The sequence below is a fragment of the Zonotrichia albicollis genome, chromosome Z (assembly GCF_047830755.1).
Source record: "Zonotrichia albicollis isolate bZonAlb1 chromosome Z, bZonAlb1.hap1, whole genome shotgun sequence".
NCBI classification, from domain to species: Eukaryota; Metazoa; Chordata; class Aves; order Passeriformes; family Passerellidae; genus Zonotrichia; species Zonotrichia albicollis.
This window is the reverse complement of record NC_133860.1, coordinates 4,510,003-4,531,421: the sequence shown is the minus strand read 5'-3', so window position 1 is coordinate 4,531,421 and position 21,419 is coordinate 4,510,003. Positions and strand designations below refer to the sequence as shown.

At 38.0% G+C, this 21,419-nt stretch overlaps 1 protein-coding gene across 2 annotated transcripts in view; it reads right to left on the bottom strand.

The window, feature by feature from the left end:
- MCTP1 (multiple C2 and transmembrane domain containing 1) overlaps nucleotides 1-21,419 on the bottom strand; it is a 216,245-nt gene that overhangs the window by 14,189 nt on the left and 180,637 nt on the right. The window lies entirely within an intron of this gene.

Genomic DNA, 21,419 nt, shown 5'->3' with positions numbered 1-21,419 from the left:
CGGACACCCAGTTAAGTTTTTATTTTTTCAAATGTGGGAGACAGAAATCCTGTTCACTTCTGGCAAGCAACACAAAGCACTCTGGGAAAGGTTCAACTTGTGGAGAGGTGAAAAACAATTCCTATAACCAGGGAACAGGTTGCATGGCTGGCATGTGGCTGCTATGTGTGTGGGGAGGTGATTGCTTGGGGAGAGGCATGGACACTGCAGATCAGAGAGCTGCAGAGAGCTGCTTGGGTAAAGGGACACATGAAGAGTGACACTGCAGTGCCAGGCAGCCAATGCACGCTGGGCTTGGTTAAGTTTAGAGCATAGAAAGGCTTGGTTTGCTGCAGTAAATAATCTTCTTCAGAGCAAGCAAGAAGGTCTGTGTGTCTTTGCTACACAGCTACAATCAAATTCTTAGGTAAATAGGAGGACAGACAACCATGATGATATTGTTATCTTAAAGCTGACTGTGGAAGCAGGTCTTGAGGTAAAGCTACAGGAACTGGAGAGGTGCAGGAGCTGAGAGTCAGGTTATTTTAACTATCTTTCCCCCTTGCAGGCTATCACTCACAGAGCAGCTTAATCATATTATTCTTCCCAATTCTTGAATTGAAAAGGTATGGGAAGACTCTTGGAGATATTAAACCTTCTCAATGGAACCTTAATGATTCAGAAGTCCCCACCCTTTCAGTAAAACAGATTGTAACTCTTGAGATTTTCACCTATTTCAAATAGTGACAGATAGCATGTCCAGCAGACAGGTACCTGCATATCTTCTCTTTTCAGCATCAGCAAAATAGAAAACCTGCTTGGTACTCCTTCCACTCTGAAAAGGACCAGCAGGAACAGGTTTCCTTAAAGCACTGGCACCATTTCACCTCAGACATCAAATCTGTGGGTTATGTAGATAACCAGAAATGAGTTTTTAAACTTGGGTCCTCAACTTCACCCATATTACTGGGCACCACACCTTAAGTGACCACATTTTTCAGATACTATCAGCTGTCTACAAATGCTCAATATATCATCTTAAAAATCTTTGTGCTAGCACGTGTCTTTATGTGTGCATGGTGATGAGGTCTGAAAATTAGGCTCATTCCTAATTGGAAATCAGGCTGAGGATTATAAAATATGGAGAAAACCACATAATAATGAAGAGTAGAGTTTTACAGAGAGAAATTGTATTTGTGGTCATGATTATTAAATATAGAAGCCATAAAATGTTATTGACTAGTAAGAGTCCATATTTAAAATAGCAGATAATAGGAACAACAGAAATTATATAAACATGTGGAAGAAAATACTGAAGACTCAGTAAAGGACTGTTAAACAGACTTTTTTCACCATTGCCCAGCCTTTGATAAGATCTGCAGCTGAAGACCTGGTGTGATAAGGGGCCATGAGCTTTGACAGTGGCAGTGAATGCTGCTGGCCCTGCTGTTAAAGGTAAGTGAAGTGCAGGGCCAGCTAACTATCCCCTATCACGGGAATATCCCGTGAATACCGTGTCCATGGTCCCAAGCTGGAGTGGAGCTGCCCAGCTGCTGCCATAAAGCACCTCTTAGACTCTATATAAGTGAGTGCACAGCAAGTTTGTTAGAGCCCTCCTCACCAATAGAGAAAGGAAGGAGGATCTTCACAGGATGCCACAGATTCTTGGTGGTAATTACCTACCTTTCTGTAGCTACTTTTCTGTTTTCTTTCTTGCTCTTTCTTTGATAGTGAGTATTATAATTTTGATTATCAACATTTGACCTCCTTTGTGTCTTAAACTCACTTGGGGTATTTTGGAATCCTGCCCTCCCTGTGTCTGCATCTTAGGACACATTCCCAGATTGGGACAGACTCACTGTTTATGAAGACACACGCCTATGAGCATGAATAACCTGCTCGTAGCCGTGGGGTTGGGCTAGATATCTCCAGAGGTGCCTTCCAACCCTAAGAATTCTGTGATTTTGTGTGAATATTACAACAGTCTGTACTTCTCAAACATTACACTGAGAGTTGATAAAAATAATTTTGAACCTTCTGTGACTTTTTGGCAGTACCACCTATGTAATGAATTAAATTTTTTTCATGGACTACTGCAGAGCTAGAAGATAAATTTAAAATTGGGGGGAAATATGCCAAGAGCTACAGTAATAATTCTAAAGAAAAAGAAGATATTGCAAGCTTTTCAGAGCAAAGAAATAACACCGTAATGGCAATTATGTAAATTATGTTTAAATTGAGATTTTTGACTAGTACTCTTTATTTTCTCTTTCTTCCTATCCCATTACCCAGTGCTTTTTTAAAAACATGCTCCTTCCTGATCTCTCCTTCACTGCACATTTGAATAGTGTAAGGACAGCACTCCAGATAAAAGGCAGAAACATGGAGGCAACAGAGTCAGTTTATAGAGCAACATGCAATTCCACCAAAGGGCCATCCAGTAGGGAGAAACAAAAACATAATTTTTGTTTCATGATACCTTTCTGACTAATATGAGACTGACTCATAACCTTTATGAGGTATTTTTATATAGTAAATATATATAATTTACACTCTAATATACACTCTAAGCAAATACATTACTTGAAAAGGGTGAAACCTTGTTTGTTCATGGTGATAGATTCAGGAGCAAAAAGCCAACAAAAGGCACAAATTTTGTTTTGCCTTTCTTTGCCTTGTTTTGGAAGGAAACTCATAAAACTAAGGTGCTGTAGGGTTGAGCACTCAATGAATGTGCTTTAGATCATTGTTTTAAGTACCTGAAATTCTTCTTTTGGATGTCTTTTTCTTCACCCCTTTGACTATGCTTAAAGAAGGGAAGACAGAATATCTTATGTGAGTCAGAACAGCACTGGAGCTTGACAGTGATCTCATTAATACTTCTTTTGTACCCAGCCACATCAATGCAATCCAAAAGAGGCAAACACAGAAATCATGGTATATTGTGCATCAGCAGTTTGCAATAGTTAATTTAGTCAGAATACAGTCCTGGTATTCTACTAAAGAACAAATTTTGGCCATGATTTTACAGTTGAATTTGTAATTTCTAGTGGTTCTAATGTTTACCCTATGCTGAATGAAAACTGCAATTAATAAGATGGTCATTAATGCAGCTCTTTAAGTTCTGTTATACAAATGCGAGGGATTCATAGACACAAAAGTTAAATCTCAAGGGTCTAATAACACTCAAAATGTAAGGAAAGAGCCTGCTAGTTTTATTGGAAAGAGTTATTTTAAATAAGAAGAATCTTGATATGCAAGAGCCTGGAAGAATGCTGCAATGAAAACAAGACCTATCAGCTAGCATAAAAATTCTGCATGCAGGTAGGGATGAAAGAAATAGGCAAAGAAACCAGAAAAGGAATGCTGAAAGACTGAGCTTAGCAAAACATCTGAATCATTGAGATAATCTGTAATCATCGCTTATCTAAATAGCACACACACATTTTTGTTGTCCACTCATTATCTATAAGATAATAAAAAATAATCATCGAAATAATACAGTACTCTGTTCTGAAAGTTAAAACTAGCCTGAAAATTTATCTTTCAGTAAGGGCCCACATATGTGTCACTAACTGATATGCAGGGAATTGATATGCAACAGTACAGTGCTGGAGTTTGTAATCTAAAATATCAGTTACAATTCTGAAATACACTTTCTTGGATGTAGCAGAAGTAAAAGTTAATTTGATATTTTAGTGTATGCAGAAAGCAATTTTCATTTTCTCCTTGTAAATATTACAATGTTAAATGTGCTTTTGCACAAAGGACAAAACTGACTATTCAAGATGACCTCCACACTGGGCTAGGACACTCTGCATCAAACTCTGCAGATTTAGATTGACTGTCTCTGGAAGTTTTCCAATCCTGTGTTGACAGGATATTGTGATCTTAGAACTCCTAATATGCCATGCACCTAAACAAACAGCTCTGTTGTTTCTCTCTCAGACTCCCCATATTGACAACATCTTTATATCAAACACAGAAAAAAGTAATTTTGTATTTCAAAATTCATGTGATCACATCTTGGACTGCTCATGGTTTTGGTTCACAGAAATCACAAGACATTCCCTGAAACTTCCTTACCTAACTAGCACAGTATGGTATGAAATTGCCTGGGCCTGGTCAAGCAGACTGCTGAGCAGAGAACTACAGAAATGTCTTTACTGTTGGTACATGCTGCCCAAACAGTGCTCCTTCAGAACAACTAATCTAAACTTTTTTATGTCTGTTTTAGATTTCAGTGATTTAACTCAATGGCATGATGGCATGTTGCTATGGGGAAAAAAACAAACAAAACCATTTTCCTGGGGACAATATTTGTAAAGAGCAAGTGCACAGAGAGATAAAATTCTTAGTGGCTACATATTGCTTCATATTCTGAGGTCAACAGAGCAGAGATGGCCTACACCAGTTCCAGAGTTTGTTTGAAGGACAAACTCTAGAATCTTAAATACTTGATTGTTGTCAAGTGATCAATCATTAGGAATATGATCTGGAAAAGAAAAATACCATACTGTAGTTCAGCTAAACCAGCAAGTGTAGATTATATGCAAAACTTAATTCCAAACATGAACATAGAGCAATGAAGACAAAAATAGCAGTATGTGAAATCTGACTGGCATTGTTATTATGAGTTGAATGCATTACAAAGTCATCTTGAAGGCTCTTTGGGATTGAAAAGGATGGTCAAAACAACCATGAATATTCAAAATCAAAAAGAAAAATTACATTATCATAATCATTGGCTCTGTTATTTTAGCTCAGAAGAAATCCTACAATGTCTAGAGCAGGAAAGATTACATGATGTTCTAAAGACAGTGGACATATAAACACACATTTCAAACAGCAGGCAGAGTTATCTAAGGAATGTATCAAGCTGATAAATTGATGAAAGAAAGAAAACAAGCCATTAAAACACACTCCTTTTTTACATGATTCCCCTGGATATATGTTCAAACTCTGCTTTTGGAAAATTACATAGTGAAGAAAAATAGTTTGGCATTTGAGGCTAAGCAATATAAAATGGAAGAAAACAGCAGCATCTAGAAAATAACCCTAGGAATGTACAGTGGGCAGGGAATGATGAGTGAATCAAGAATTCTAGCATATAGTTTAAGAAAACCTTGAGAACAACCTGAAAGCACTCCATTGCCCATTTTCTTTCTATGCTTACTTCGCTGAAATGAGAAAAAATACCCCCAAAGCAAAACAAAATAAAAACCCCCAAAATAATGACACAAAACCCCCAACCCAACAAAAAAACTCCACAAAAACCCAAGAAAATCCCCCAAAAATCCCCAACAGACACACAAAAAACAATATGAAGGAAAAAAACCCCAAAACCACAAACCAAATCCCACCCCTTTTAATTTGTTAGGAATTACTGACATTTTAGAAAAGATCTAAATCTGAGCCATGTAGTGAAGATGGTGGTGGTATAATGAATATGCAAAAATCAACCCAAAAGGTAATTTGTAACAATGTTATTTTAATATCTGCCCATTACAATAGTCTGTTCTACATTCGTTTTAAATATGCTTCAGCATGCTAATTTCTCAGAAGTAAAAATGTACATATTTATGTTGGACCACAATAAATCAAACTCTGACTAAAAACCGTGAGAGGCGCTCACATTCAGCTGATGTACTGCAGACTACAATATCAGAAAGAAAAAGAGTAGCTCAAAGGCATTTATTTGCTCAAATGTCTATTTTTTCCAAGAAGAACAAATATTTGTAGCTTAGGGAAAGGCTTTCACTGTGAACTGCATGGATGTTACTTCACAATAAAACATGTAGAAAAAGCTACTAGCTTGTCTTCAGTGACTTAAAGTGAATTACCTTCTAAAATTGAATAATAAGATTTGCTGACTTGAACTAATAATGAATGGAGCTGCTTTAGAAGGAAAAAGGAAAGGAAAATGTTGTTAAAATAAATACAAAAAACCATATGATTACTTCAATGTTGGAATGACAGCTGAATAAAACAAATGGCAGGAAATACAAACAGCTGTCATTCTTCGTGAATGACTAACTGGGCTACTGAGCACTCATGACACAGGAAGCATACTGGGTCACAGATGATACTATTTATACTAAATCTTGCAGCTAAAGAAGAAAAAAAACCCTGCAGAGATATACCTAAGATAAAAAATAAGCATCAAACAGAATTTATCTGTTTTCCTGAAGAAACAAATAAGCAAAGGACTTTACCCAGTCACCATGTGACATGTATTTCCCCAATTTACCTTTTTTTCCCATCATCTCCTAACTTGCATAGTGCCTATTTGAAAACTTTAAAGTACCAAGATCAACAGATATACAAATAACAGATGAGGAGGGCTGGGAAACCTGCAGCTGACAGCAAACTAACAATTCATTGCTTTGTAACAATTCAGAGTGAATATTGGACATTAAGGAAATGAATGAATGAGACAGATTTTAGAATGAGCAAAAAGGGGCACCCAACAGCACTTAGCCTGAAAAGCTGCAAAAGAGCTGGCATTCAACCCATGATGCATCCCTGCTCAAAGGGGATGCTTTTGAACACGGAATTATTTTCAGTTGAGAAAACAGGAAATTGTAAAGAGAATTGAAGACCCTCTCTCCTTTCCTAAATTCCTGAGCCTTTTCCATCATTTTCACAACTGCCAGGGATCCATGTAGGAAGGCATCAGCTTCAAAGGTTTGCTGGCACCAGCTGTCCACAGATGCAGAAGCACTGTGCCATCTCCTGCTTCTCCAGCTCCACTACTGCTGCTCTGATGGTGCGTGTTGTGTAGTGCATCATCCCTAACAAGGTGCAAACTGTTTAGGATAGCTTATTTTATTCACATAGGCCTTTTCAGCAGAGAGGACAAATTAGCCCTCCATACTTAAAAAGCTTGTTTCTTCCAAAATTTTAAGCTCATTGCTTGCTTTTGTGATACTCAGAAAAGCAACAACCAGCAGCCACACTGAAAGAATTCAATGACAGCTCTCTTTGTCAATTTTCAGTAGTCTTTGTATTATTTATTTTCTAGTAAATAAAGTTGAAAGGCTTTTCAACCTTGGCTGCAAACTGAGTACCCAGTTGCAGTCCAACAACAGCAGGGAATAAGGCTGCTAATGTAAAATATCTTTTTTCCTCCTTTGTGACTGCTTTCCGTAGATTTCATTATTTCTCCTGGATCTGTGCTTTGTCATATCTAGGGCACAGCAATACTAAGTAAGCAGGGAGAAGGGATGTGAAATTTTTATCACAGAAACAACTGGCTAGGAGGTAATACCATATTCAAGCTTTTCCCAGAGAAAACATGGAAGGGAACAAGTGCCATTCTTCTAGAAAACTGTGCTATTCTAGTCTGACAGTTTGGGATTAAACATACAGACACTTGAGGTGCTTAGACTTTGTGGCACAACAATTATCTGAGAGGCTATAATAAGCAACTCCACTGGATTAAAACAGCGTTTTGAAAAGCGGCAGCTTTGTGTGATACTTAAAAATAGCCCTTTCTATTTTAGCACAATTCTTTGCTATCAAACAGATGGAAGGATGGCTCATGCACAACATGGGGTGGACTTGTGCAGAAACAGAACAGCCAAGAGAAATGAGCACGTTAAGGTCAAACAGTTATACCAACTTCTCAAAGTATTTCTCAGACTTTCAGAGAATGGTGGGGCGGGAGTTTCCACCGCTGTTTGTTCCAAGTTACTCTCAATGGCTTTTCCTTCCCTGAGTTTGCCCACTCTTATGTTGGACCTCCATAAGCTTCAAGAACCCACACCACTGTTAGTGTTTCAACTGTTTCCCCCCAGGTTCCTTCAGAGCTTTTTTTAAGGCAAACATCATCCAGTCCTGATAATTTGTTATTATTAATTCTGTTGATTTTTTTCTGTAACTTCTTTTACCAAAACTGGATTTGAAGCAGACAAACCCTATGGAAACTTCACCATGGTCTTCCACAATGTATACACACGCAAGAAATAACCATTAAATCTTAAATCCAAGGTCCATGGGTAGGTTGTTTTGAGTTCTTAGTACCATACACTGAAATTTGCAAATTAGTTATTACAAAGTTCTTGAAACTTTTCAGAATTTTAAAGCAGTCAAATAAACAATGAGAAGGCAAATGATAATTTACATTGTGCTTAAAATAAATGTTAGGCTGTTGCTAAAAGAAAAAGGATATCAAATTAATTATGCAAGAAGAAAGAAGTAAAAGAGCATATTATATATACATATGTACACTGAACAATTAATTGTAAAAATAATTGAGATGATGTTCAACATATTTATAAATCTAGATCAAAAAGAAGGAAGGTTGAGATGCCCAGTTTGGAGCTGACAGAATTACTTAAAGATGTGATGTCAAACTTCTGAAGAATATAGTAAAGTTAACCGAATTACTAACACTAGTAGTTTACTGAGTGCCATTGTATAAGCCTAATAATTTCAGCTAAAGTACTGAATCCAAATTAAAAAATAAAAATAAAAAATCAGATTCAGAAAAGCAGACATGATATTTGAAATAATGAAAATTATGTGAGGAAAATGAAGATGATGAGCAACAAAAAGTACTAGGACATTTTAATTTACAAAGATGAATGAATATAATCAAGATACTCAAAATAATGAATGGTTTAGAGAGAGTAAATTGAGACTCTTAATTACTCTCGTAAGACTGTAGAGAGCAATGTTCTAACAACTTGAAAGGCAGAAATAAAGCTGATAAAAGTGCATTTCTTTTTTCCATTCAATGAAAAACTCACCAGTGGACATTGCTGACAAAGCAGCATTAGTATGAAGAACTTAATAAAACCAACAACAGAATTAAATACATATGGCATCATTTTCCTAGTAGGAAAGGTACTAGGTAGGACAACTATCCATCATTTCACACAAAAATATGGCACTTCAAAAATATCTTTTACAACTTGAACACAAGTTTAAGTCAGAATACAGAGCAACACTTACTATGAAAATTAGGTATAGACAATATACACATGCATGATCTTAAACGTCCTTTTTGACCTAAACTATTCTAATGATTCTATGAGCTGAAGCCTTTCCTATTTACTATTTGAGGCACTTGCACATTTGTTAAAACATTTCAGAGGAGTAGTAGTAGAACAAGAAATCAGTAGACAGAATCATGAAACTTCTGACATTTTAGCCTAGACAAAAATACTGAGAAGTACTATAGTACACTGTTGTGTACTTTCTATAGAGGATTGTACAGATATGAAAACACCTTAACCTTATAGTAAAAATAAATTTCCTATGAACTTTCTGAACAAAAAGGGTCACAAAAATGTTTTCCAGTGACAGCACTGATTTCTTTTAGAAGGAAAATGCCTTACAAATACACTTTCAGCTAACCATTCCCATCATAGGTGAGTAAATGTGTAATTATATTGTTTATTTTTTTTCTGGTTACGAAAACTGAGACTAAGAGAACATCTGACATGCCCATGGTTGCAACACTAATCACTTGCGCCAATCCTGATGTTGTAAGACCTATTTTATGTTTCCTTCAGGTGAACTCTGCCAATCCACAGGTTGAAATAGATTAATTTTTACTATACAGTTGTACAACAGTATGTGCAAACCAAATATGTAAGAAGAGCTCTGGTGTTCTCGGGGAAGAGAAGAAATCTTAATACCTAAATATCTTCAACCCTATCACAAACTGAATATCACATAAGAACCTTTGTTTTACATATCAAAATACAGAAGTGGGGAGGGCGGGGTGGTGGTGGTGCAGGGGTGTTTGGGGTTGCTTATTTTTTAGGCAGAAATCAGCTAACTACAGTACCTCTGTACTGTGCAGTAATTTCTTCCTCCTCCTGAGATATCAGACTCCAAGCTCTGTGGAAGCTGGCACTCCTGAGCACACAACTCCCACCGGGCACCCTCCTGCACTGCCTTGGCCCCAAAATCTCACCACCTTTGTTTTGACTTTAATGCTCTTGATTCCTGTGCAGCTGAAAATACTAATGTGGTGGGAAATATTAATATGATGCTACAAGGGAGACAAACCAAGAGAGTTCACTAACTAGCCTTACTCAAAACCAAAGGAGCACAGACGTGTGTAGTATGCAAGGCATTTCCCTCCAGTATCTGGAAGACACCCCTCTTATGTTACAATAATACAAAGGGAATGTAGGGAAAATCCCCTGACTCCTAAGGATAGCACAACCTGACTGGGCACCCTTCCAGGGCTGTCTTTGAGATTGCTCCCCACCACAGACAGATGGATAAAGCTCTTTATTAGGAGCTCTATTGACAATTAATTGACATTAACATGTAATATTATTAATATTAATAAATAATTACCATCATTAAGACTTTTTTTCTTGTTTGTCCTAGGAAGGGAAGGAGGCACCTGACAGAGCAGAGCCTGCTGGGTCCCAGCATCCCCAGAGGATGAGTCTACCTTGAAACAGGGGGCAGAAAAACAATTATCTTCTCTAGAGTAGATGACTCCAGCATCAGAAGGGTTGAGATCTGCTCAGTAGCAAGAGGCTATTACCTATTACACCCTTCTGCATGGCCATGTGTTTCCAACTCTTTTTATTTCCCATTTATATTGTATAAATCCCCTGGCTGATTTCAGTGGCAGAGTTGCACTGAGCTTTCCCCTCCCCACCATGACTAATCTTATGGAGCAAAACAGAAGGTTTGTCTTTTGCAGCACTGTGTTTTAATCTCATCCACACCACATTCAATTTTCCTTACAGTTACTATTTTCAATCAACATTTTAAAAACCTTAGCCACCACTGAAGAGGTTTAAATAAGCATCTCAACCTGTAAAACAACTAAATGCTGTGAAGTATATGTAGTTTATGGTGGAGATAATTTAGTGTATATATTCAGAGTTTCAATTTTCTCTGAGAACATAAGAGTAGGATGAATTATTTGGGGGGAAAAAAAGGCAGAAATAGAAGAAAATAAAGCTTTCCTAAGCAGAAACACTTTTCAGTGTCCCAAAAACAGGTAATGTGTTTAGCATATCATACTTTGTAAGCTTGTGTCAGAGCTCTGGCTATGCTCCTGCCTTGTGTCCTTAGATTTTTTTGGGATACAACTCCAAAAGTGATATTGAGACCTGAAGAAAAGCATAATGCCTGGGTGTTATCAACATCTCTAAAGGGAAAGAACAAAATTTCAGGAAGGTCAAGGTAGTATAGCAGTGTTGGAGTGCTGTTTCTTGATCTTCACTATATGCTGTGTATTGATCTAAAATATTCAGTCAGCATTAGTTCTTTGAGAGTGGGAAGGAAAGTAGTCCTATGAATACAGAAAATACAAAAGAAGATGTTTTGGTGTGAACACATGCACAAATTTCAAATGTTCTACAAATATAAAAAATCCAACTACAATCCTTGACTAAGCCCCCTCCACCTATGATGGGAAAAGCAAAGTAAGATATTGTAAGAGCATGATTTTAACAGTGTTCTGTGAAACTAAAGTTTTATCCTTGATTAAATACATACTTTCTAACTTTCCGGAAGCCATTATAGACATCATCCTCAAAATTACCTTTTTCAAAATGTTAAGGAACACTGAAATAAGAATATGGTGTAATATGTCACATACTGCAGATTCTTTTATTTTAGGGTTTTTTAAAAGGTAATACTATTTTTTCTGAATGTTTTTCATGTTCAGATTATGAAAAATTAATTACTCCAACCCTACAAAATTATTATCTATATTTTATAACTACTGTGATTTGGTAATCCAGAAAAAAAATAAAATTTTTTCATCAAACCTTGTATTTTGTTCTACTTTTCCTTGCACTGTAATGCTGACCTGCTTTTAATAGCCAATGGTATATTTAAAAACTCAATAGATAGCGTTTATCTGCAGTGACAACTGAGGTCCTAATCAAAGCATTAATTTTGAATTGCGAAATTGACTGAACTTTCCCTATATTATTCTCCCAGCAGGCTCCCAAGGAGGGTGCTGTCATTTGACCACATTCAAAAATACACATTCAAAGATTTGTAAACAGATGTGATATTCACCAAATTCCTTTGGGGAGTTTCAACAGTGTGAAGTGCGGCTTTTCAATCTGATAGTTTTTGATTGGACCTTTTTGGCATTATGGTAGTTCTAAAAACTCTAACTGACATCAGAGGAAAACATGGCCACAGACCAAACTGCTGTGGGACCTTTCAAAGGCAGCCAGTCTCAAAAACGAAGAAACTCCACTGTTCAATAAACAGACAACATTTCACTGGGGAAAAAAAAATCTTTAGCACTTTCAGGGAATGACATTTCTGTATTTATGCATTAAGACTTCAAAATTCAGCATGAAGTTCTTCTTTCTAAAAACATCAAGGTGTTAAAATGCATTTTCTTCTGAATTAATATATCCTGAGGTAAATGAGTGAAAAGGATTACACAACGTAAGAACTGCTTGAAACAATTATTTAGCGACAAACTGACTCTTATTACATAATGTAATTTTTGATAATGCAGCTTCAAGCACTCCTTGAACAGACAATAAAATCTTAATCTTAATAGAGTATACAGTAACCACAACTATTACTATGCAAACCATTCTTCTATCAAATGCAGGGATGCAGGGGTGTGTATTATACTTCAGAAAAACAGCTGAGTAAACTGTTTCTTGATCTTCACTATATGCTATGTATTGATCTAAAATATTCAGTCAGCATTAGTTCTTTGAGAGTGGGAAGGAAGGGAGTCCTATGAATACAGAAAATACAAAAGAAGATGTTTTGGTGTGAACACATGCACAAATTTCAAATTTGCTACAAATATAAAAAATCCAACTACAAATTAGCAGTGGGAAAGAATTTCCATCTACTCTTCTTCTCCTGTTGGTATCTAAATTTTTACTCAAACAGTAAGTAAAGGTCAACAAATGGCTTTTCCATAGTTAATTCTGAATTATAGATAATACCATGCATTAAAGGCATAGCAAGGCACTGGCTACATTGAGGGTAGAAGCAATTGTACCATTCTTTTGTGTAAAATACTAAAACACACATCTGCTGAGCAATTGATCTTAAATTACTGATTGCAAGAAAGCTTCAGATTAGCAATGCTGTTCCGACTTATTCACTCTGCTAAAGACTAACCAAAAGCAATACTTTTTCAATAAAATTCTTTTCTCTCAGAGCTCTCTGTTACTCTGGCATTAAAGTATCTATGACATCATGTAAAGGAGTGGTATCCATTTTGATTTTCTAAAGCTGTTAGCCTTCAGAACAAAAATAGTTTACTAGGATAACTCTGTAAAGCTGTTTTTCCCATCCTGGACTTAGTTACCTTAGCACCTCAGCAGGCCAAAAAAATATAGAAAAGAGAAAGGAAATATGAGAAATAAAAAGAAGAAAAAAACAATACTTAAATCTTTATTAGTAATTTTTCCTATATATATTTTATATGTATTAAAATAATCCTTATACATTTCTCAGCTCAATTACTTACAAATAACTTATCTGCAGAATCAAGGAAATCTCTCAGCTGTGGAAGTTTATTTTTCCATGTGCTATCTTGAGATAAGCAGGTCTGTAATATTATATTTCCACTGACATAATTGTGCATGAATTCTGATCTGATTTAGTATTACATGGTGCAAAAGGTGACACATTTTCTTTAATACAGCCCATTAGAAAAGGAAAGGAATTGCCAGTGTATGAAATCTAAAGAGTTTGATTGAAAGACTCTGGGACTTGGGGGTCAACTCAGTGGAAAAGTAACTTGCTCAACTACCCCAGGCACTGAGCACTGTGACAAGCAAACTTAATACCCTGGTGCATTTACTGAGACAATCAATAAAAACACTGCACTATCAGACTGCTACAGCTGTACATTAACCTACCATTTACCTCAACTTCTCCTGAACCAGTCAAACATGCATTTGCTGATCATGCAGATAAAACTGATACCTCACTGGTCCTTAAGTCACATTTAATTGCAAGTCAGAGTGCTAAAACAACCATTTATTGCTTTTCTATATGCCATAAATTCTAATTTTCAAATCTATCTAAATTGCACACAGAGGACTATATTCAAAGAACTACTGAGATGACGAAGCCAACTGCTCTGAAACTAATTTCCGGGAGATTTAGGGCACATTTCTACTTGAAAGCTCAATCCACACCCGTTACCCCAGCACACCTGCACCTGGGCTTTGGGGCCTCTCCCTGCCTCCTTGCCTTCTCCTGATGCAGGTCTCAGCATCATCATGCCCTTGCCTGCCCAAGGACTGGTCATTCCTGCTCCCTAGCTTGTGTGTGTTTATTTTTATATCTTATTTCTCCTACTCTTTCTCCCAGTTCCAGCTCTAGTTCCTGCAGACTCCTCAGCTCACAGCTGCTCCAACATGGTTCATGGGTGGGCATTGGTACTCCTGCATGCAGCTCAACAGAAAAATCAGTAAATCCATACAAAAACCATTGCCCTCCTTGGAAATTGGTCCCAGTGCTTGACCTCTTGTAAGTCCAGGCAGGGGCAGTCTGGACATGCTTCTTACTTTTGGAACTTTCCTAGTAGTTATCAGTAAATGCACAGTATTCCTACCACAGAAGAAAACAGAAACAGAACAAAGCAGTATGCAGTATGCACTATTTGTCCAAAATCTTTATGCTAACTTTGCCTCTTAATCTGCCAGCAGATTACATCTGAGTAGAGACAGACTCCACTCTGTACCATGTGGATGTGTCCTAGATGCTGCTGCACAACACCGACTTTTTAATTCCATACCACATTGCTCTAGGATGAATTTGGTTCTTGAATACTTCGGGCACAGGTGCTTCTTTCATTTTGTCAGGATTATATTTTGCCTAGATGATCTGTCCTGCAACTTTATCACTAATCCACACATCAACATAAAATAAACAACATAAAATTTTCCACTGACACACAGATATTTCAAACTGTAAACAAAATGCATGTTGCATATTGTTTGCATAATCTTGCAGTTTATTTTCCCATATTCCTGTATTTTCCTCCATAAAGCACAGCAAAGCCTGATCAACTGTCCTGGCAAATTTTTGTAGCTGAGGTTGCAATTTTCTTCAGAAGCCTATCCGTGAAGTCAAACACAAACACCTAGCTTAAGTGGTGGAATTTCAGCTGTGTTGTAGCGCAGCCTTCGGGACAAAATCTAAGTTGAAAACCCGGACTACAATCCAGCATCCACTTTGCACACAGTTGAGCACCCTCTTCTCCCACAGCATCACCTCTGCTCCTCATTCATTCTCATCCACATACATTGTGTCAACCTTGCTCCACTGGGAACTGAGTCCATGCAGCATTTACCTCACGCTAGCAAATCCTAACCATCACTTTTCTCTACAAGGCTTCCAAAGTTGTATTTACTGTAATGTCTTTGCATAGCCGGGTTTTGGAAGGGGTGGGCTACAGAGCTGGCTTCTATGAGAAGCTCCTGGAAGCTTCTCCTGTGTTTGGCAGAGCCAATACCAGCCAGGATGAACCCAACACTGGCCATGGCTGAGCCCACCAGCAGTGATGGTAATGCCTCTGTGGTAATGTATTCAGGAAGGAAATAAAAAAAAAAAGATATTGCACAAATGTTTTTGTGGCCAGGGGAAAATGAAATGAAAATATGTGAGAGGAATAGCTTTGCAGACATCAAAGTCAGTGGAGAAGGAGGGGGAGAAGGTGTTCCAGGAGCCAGAGCTGAGATTTCTCTGTAGCCCCAGATGAAGACCACGCTGAAGCAGCTGTGCCCCTGCATGGAGATGCCACACCTGCAGCCTGGGAAGGAGACCCAAGCTGGAAAGGGTGCCTGCCTGAGGAGAGGCTGTGATTCTGTGGAAAACCCATGCTGGAGCATGGTCCTGGCAGGGATCTGCAGACCCATGAAGAGAGGAGACCTTGCTGTAGCAGCCTTCCTGGAAGGACTTAACCCTGCAAGGGACCCAGTCTGGAGGAGCCTGTGCCTAAAGGAATGTACTCTGCAGAAGAGTGACCCATATTGCAGCAGTCCGTGGAGAATTGCTGCCTACGGGATGGACTCAGGGTAGAGAAATTTGTCAAGGACTGTCTCCTGTGGGAGGGACCCCATGCTGGAGCAGGGAAAGGACTCTTCTTCCTGAGCAGTGGCAAGGACAACCTGTGATGACCTGACTGTAACCCCCATTCCCCATCTCCCTGCACTGTTGAAGTACTGGAAGTAGAGCTTTGGAAGGAGAGAAAAGTGGAGGTAGTTTTAAGATTTATTCTACTTCTCATTATTCTGCTCTGATTGTGGTAGCAATAAATTACATTAATATTCCCAAGCTGAGTCTCTTTTTCCTGTAATGGTAATTGGTGAGTGATCTCTCCTCCTCCTGACCTTAACCCATGAACCCTTCGTTATATTTTCTTTCCCCTGTCCAGTTGCAGAGGGGAGTGACAGAACAGCTTTGGTGGGTGCCTGGCATCCAGCCACAGTCAACCCACCACACTTAGACCTTACATCTCTGCTTCCTGTGGGACTCAGAGGATTTGTTGCATATTATGGGCTCTACACTTTGCTGTAGAAAATGCTCAAAAGGGATCTCTCCAAAGGTGTTTGGGGCTGTCCTTTGGAAGAATAAAAAAATGGAGTTATGAATAAACCTGAAGAAACATTCAGGTGGCTGGCAAATCATGGCTTGCTTAGAGTTGCAAGGGGTTCGTTCATGGTAGTAGTTTAAACAGAACTCAGATTTCATGATTCTGTGTGAAACTACTTCAAAGAAATTCTGTTAGAGAGTGAAGAATGGTGATTGTCCATTCTTGCCACTTTTGAAATCACATGGAGCTAAGGTATAAACTAAGCTGCACACGTATGAATTTTTCAAAGCAAACCCAGCAGTAAAGGGCTTTGGTTGTTTCCTTTCACACTTACTATTTCTCTTCCAAGTCATGGAGAAGACCATACAGATGTTTTTAATTAGACCTTAAAGTTACTTTTTGAGGACCTAGGTGAAACAGTTTGGCCCCATAGAATTTAAATCTGCTTAGTTACATTAAGAAACAATATTAAGTGTAGAGGAAAAAGTATGTCCCATTCTTAAATAGCTAACATAATTTAGACACATTCTTTATTTGATTTAATAAGTTATTGAATTATACTTGGATTGCTTCATAAGGAACATCACCCACACTATATCGGTCACCATGTACAAGGGTGAGTGTAATTCATTAAACAGTTTATAGAATGTCCTGGGGTAATCCATAATGTTAGTGCATTTCACATCTTTCTGTGTCCAAAGCTCGTTCCCTTATCTTTAAGACCCTTCAAACGAGGACCTTGTGTGTGGGGAGTGCTTTAGGAACGTTCTTAAAACCTGCTTTTTGCCGTGAGCTGTTTCCTTGTCGTTGCTCAGGCAGAGGTTTTGTTCCCCTTCTGGGTTCTCTTTTCGGTTGTTTGGGGTTTTTTCCCATTTTTCTTGTCTCCGAGACGCTGCCTTGGAGCGATTTTCCAGCGGCTGTTTCAGTTTGGGCCGGGCCGCGCAGGCCGCACCCCGCAGCAGCGGCCGCGGCCGGCCCAGCCCAGCGCGGCCCAGCCCGGCCCGGCCCCGAGCAGCACTCGGCCTCCCTGTCCTGCGCCTCCTGCCGCAAGGAAGGTGAAGTCCCTGCCCGGGTTCTGGCCCCTCGACCCAGAGAATACCAGCTGTCGGGGAGATGAGCAGAGCCGGGAGGGGGCAGGAGGAAAGCTGACACCGCCTTTCGCTTTGGTCCTTCGAACCATGCACTCGACTGCAGAGCACCACCTTGGAGGTGTTGGGATGTCCCCAACATTTTTGGGCCTCTCTTTATTCTCGAGATACAGCAATTTTGCTGTTATTTTTTGCCTGTTGCTGTTACTCTTGTTAGTAAACTGCTGGTTTTTTCACTTATCTCTACTTTCCTTCATTCCTTAGTGGTGGAAAGGGACTGGTTAAACCTATAAAGGAGACGGCTCATTCCAGAGTATTCTTTAAATTGTCTCAAACCAAGACACAGACCCATGGTCCCCCTGTGACTACCCCTCCTCAAATGCTGAACTTCAGATATTAGTCTTAGATTCTGATCTCATTAATTCTTATTTTACTTCACTGTTTTTGATAGCATTTCAAGACTGCACCAGGACAAAGAAACATGATCTCATTAAAACGAAACCTCTCAGAAGGCTGTCCAAGTACCTGTTTTCAAAGATGTGTACGTTAATGATGAAGACTATATGATGTCCCACTACAAGGCAGGATGAAAACTGCTTTTTTGTGAAACTTTCTATGCAAAGGCTCCACAGGATCTAAGGTATATCCAAGCAAAAGTAACTTCATGGCTGCGACTTGTGGGTGATCCAATGATCAAAACCAGGTGATAGTCCAGAGCACAGGCTGAAGCAGTCTACACTATCAACCCATACATTATGTACAACTGTTATTAAAACTACGCATCCCTTATCAACATCTCTCCATGAATAACTAAACTGAGCTAAAACCAAACTGTACTGAGAAGTATGACTTCTGCAGCCATGTACTGGAGATTGCCCTGTTGTAGAGATTTTTTGTAAGTAGACACAGTTTTATAAGCTAAGCTTTGAAAGGATAACAGATTCATACATAGCTACAGTTTTCACTGGAAGCTGCTGTTGACTTTTTATTTACAGTTAGTATTTATAGTATAGTTAGATGCTATGTTCATGTAGAATATAATGGTAGAATCAAGCTATAGGTGGACCAATAGATTTACTTGTTCTGAAATGTTAACTCCAGTCTCTCTATATCATTTCCCCACCATTTATTTTATAGAAAATAACTGCCACTGCAATAGATTACAATCTTCTCTTTTATAGAATATAAAAATGTAGGTTACATGAGCTATCTTTCTTCCTCCTCACGATCTCCTCTCAGTAAAAATGCAGGGCATGCTTCTGAGACAGGATACTGTCTTGGCTTGAGAACAGTTGATACCTCTCAGCAGCAATGATTAGAAGCTTTAAAATACATTTTATTTTGATTCAACTATAATTCATTACAAAAGCTTTTAGTTATCTTGAAGTGCAATTTCATTGACTGAGAAGTGCAAATAATTTTTCGAAGAATGAAACGATAAAGAATAACCAAAACCACAAATGTTTTGAATATTTTTTCATAATAAAATGTTAAGATGAAGATAAAACGAAAGTGTTCATAATGTGCATCTTCCTCTCTTTATGCCTGCAGTGGCAGAAGTTTTCAGTGGCCTAATTCTGGGGTGTGCTGAGGGCTCCCAGCAAAAGGTTGACCTGAGCAATCTTCGAGATTATCTGAAATCCTACCTGGAGTTTGTTAAAAGAATAAAGCTATGTGAAAAGCATATATAAAATTCTTAAAAACGAAATCCTATATACACAGACAAATTCTAGATACACAGATTATCCATATTGACTGCTACATTATTATAACATAACTGCACAAAAATCCTTTTGATAGCTTATTGATAACTTGACTTCATGTAATTTAACTGACTCATATTTGCCAAGGTATTATATAAGCCTGTGTTTGGGAAGGAGCCAAAAGAAAAAAAAAGGAAAGAGAAATCAGATTAAATTGTAAATCTGTGGTTAGCATAGGTTTAGCAAACATTACAGAACATATAGAATGCAAAATCCAAAGCTATTTCTTGAAAAATCTAGTATTAAATGCCCGAGCCAAACAAACAACATCTTTTAAAATTCCTAAATACCTAACAGGACAATGAAGAAAAATCATGAGAAAAGTGTTACACTGCTAAGCACCACTTTGTAACCAATACAAGTAGCATACCTGCTATTGTAATTCATTATTCGTCTTGCAAGTGAAGATGAAAGTTAAAATTCTCCAGTAAAAAAACACATCACATGGCCTTAAATTAACAGTAATGTCTTGACTGCAGCAGAGGTTGAAAAAAGTTACTAAAATGCAGAACATTAGAATGAGACATGGTAGTGCAAATCTATCTTGTCAGACTGCTCTCAGTATTACACACCATTACTAATAAAATGCATTACATTAACTAATTTAATATATTTTGGCATTCATCATCCTCAGTTTACTACTTCTATAACTGCAGTTTGGGGACATCGAGCCATGTCTGTCCATGACATAACCTACATCAGGGCATGTCCACACTGAGGTTGTCACGTAGCAAGTCACTGATACCCGAATCAGCTCTAAAGAAAGGCACTTTTCATAATCACCCAACAATCTGATAAGACAAAACATATGGATAGGTTTAGGTAAAGCCTGCAAGGAGCCTTCACTAAATGGAAAACAGGTGCTCCAGTTCCATGCCATGTAATACCCTATTGATCATAAAGTCCAAAGGTTACAGGACTAATAGCTTCCTTGTGGTAATCACGGAGCAAAGACACTGGCCATGGTCAAACGGCTGGGGCATATTTTACGTATTTGCAACATATGCTTCAGTTTTAATGAAAATAAGGATTTGGCACATTTATGAATCTTGTAACTTTCTTTGCATAACAAGACCAATTTTCCTGAGTTTTCTATTATACCACATGAAAAAAACCAGAGAAATAATAAAAGCCAAAGGCCACTACTAGCTGGTGTTACAAAACATGCATTTGTTTTCTCACAAAAATTCCTTTAGCATACAGCTTTAAGAAAACACACAGAAACTAAACATAAAACTACACACCTCCATTTAGTCAAAAGATGTAAGAGGAACAGGAGGAGTTAAGAGAGTAAGTCTAGTGCACCAGAAAGGAAAAACAGCTTCTAACAACAAATTAATCCTAACCATGTGCTTACTATTTAACCTAGTGCAAAATAACGCCCACTGCAAACATCTTGAATAAACAGAGTAGTCTATACATGCTTGTTCTAAAAAGTGCAGGGTTTTTTTTCCAATTCAAACAGCATATTTAATCTTGAGAGCTCAAAACATTTGCAATAATGAAGACAGCTTTGAATTAATGAAAATCAACCTTAACACCTTCTCTATAAAAAAACAGCTCTTAAATATTCAATAAAAGGGTTCACTGAATGCACACGGTAATGTCAGTACTCACTTTAATTCAACCTTGGTAACTAGATCTAAAAAAATGTTTGAACTCTGGTGTCAGTTTGAGAAAGCTGAATATTAGATCATAACGTTGAAACCTAGAGTGATATTTCTAATTAGGGGTGTTTGCTCAGAGAATCACCAGAGAACTGGGGGGAAGGAGGGGCTGACCTCTGCCTTCATCTTCTCTTTTAAAGGAGTTTGTTTAGCAATTTCCAAAACCCACCAAGCAGTTACTACACAGGCTGGTTTAATCTACAAGCAGTCAAGTACTATTCTTTGTGAACTAATCACTATGGTTAAAATATCCAGGAATTCGCACAATATTGGTATGACACATTTGCACCAGATCTAATAATAAAGCAGAAACAAACAGGAGAAAATGGCCTCAAATGGATGGTGAATCAGTGTCTATCAGAAAACAAATGATGACTCAAAGCTAGCATATTGAGAT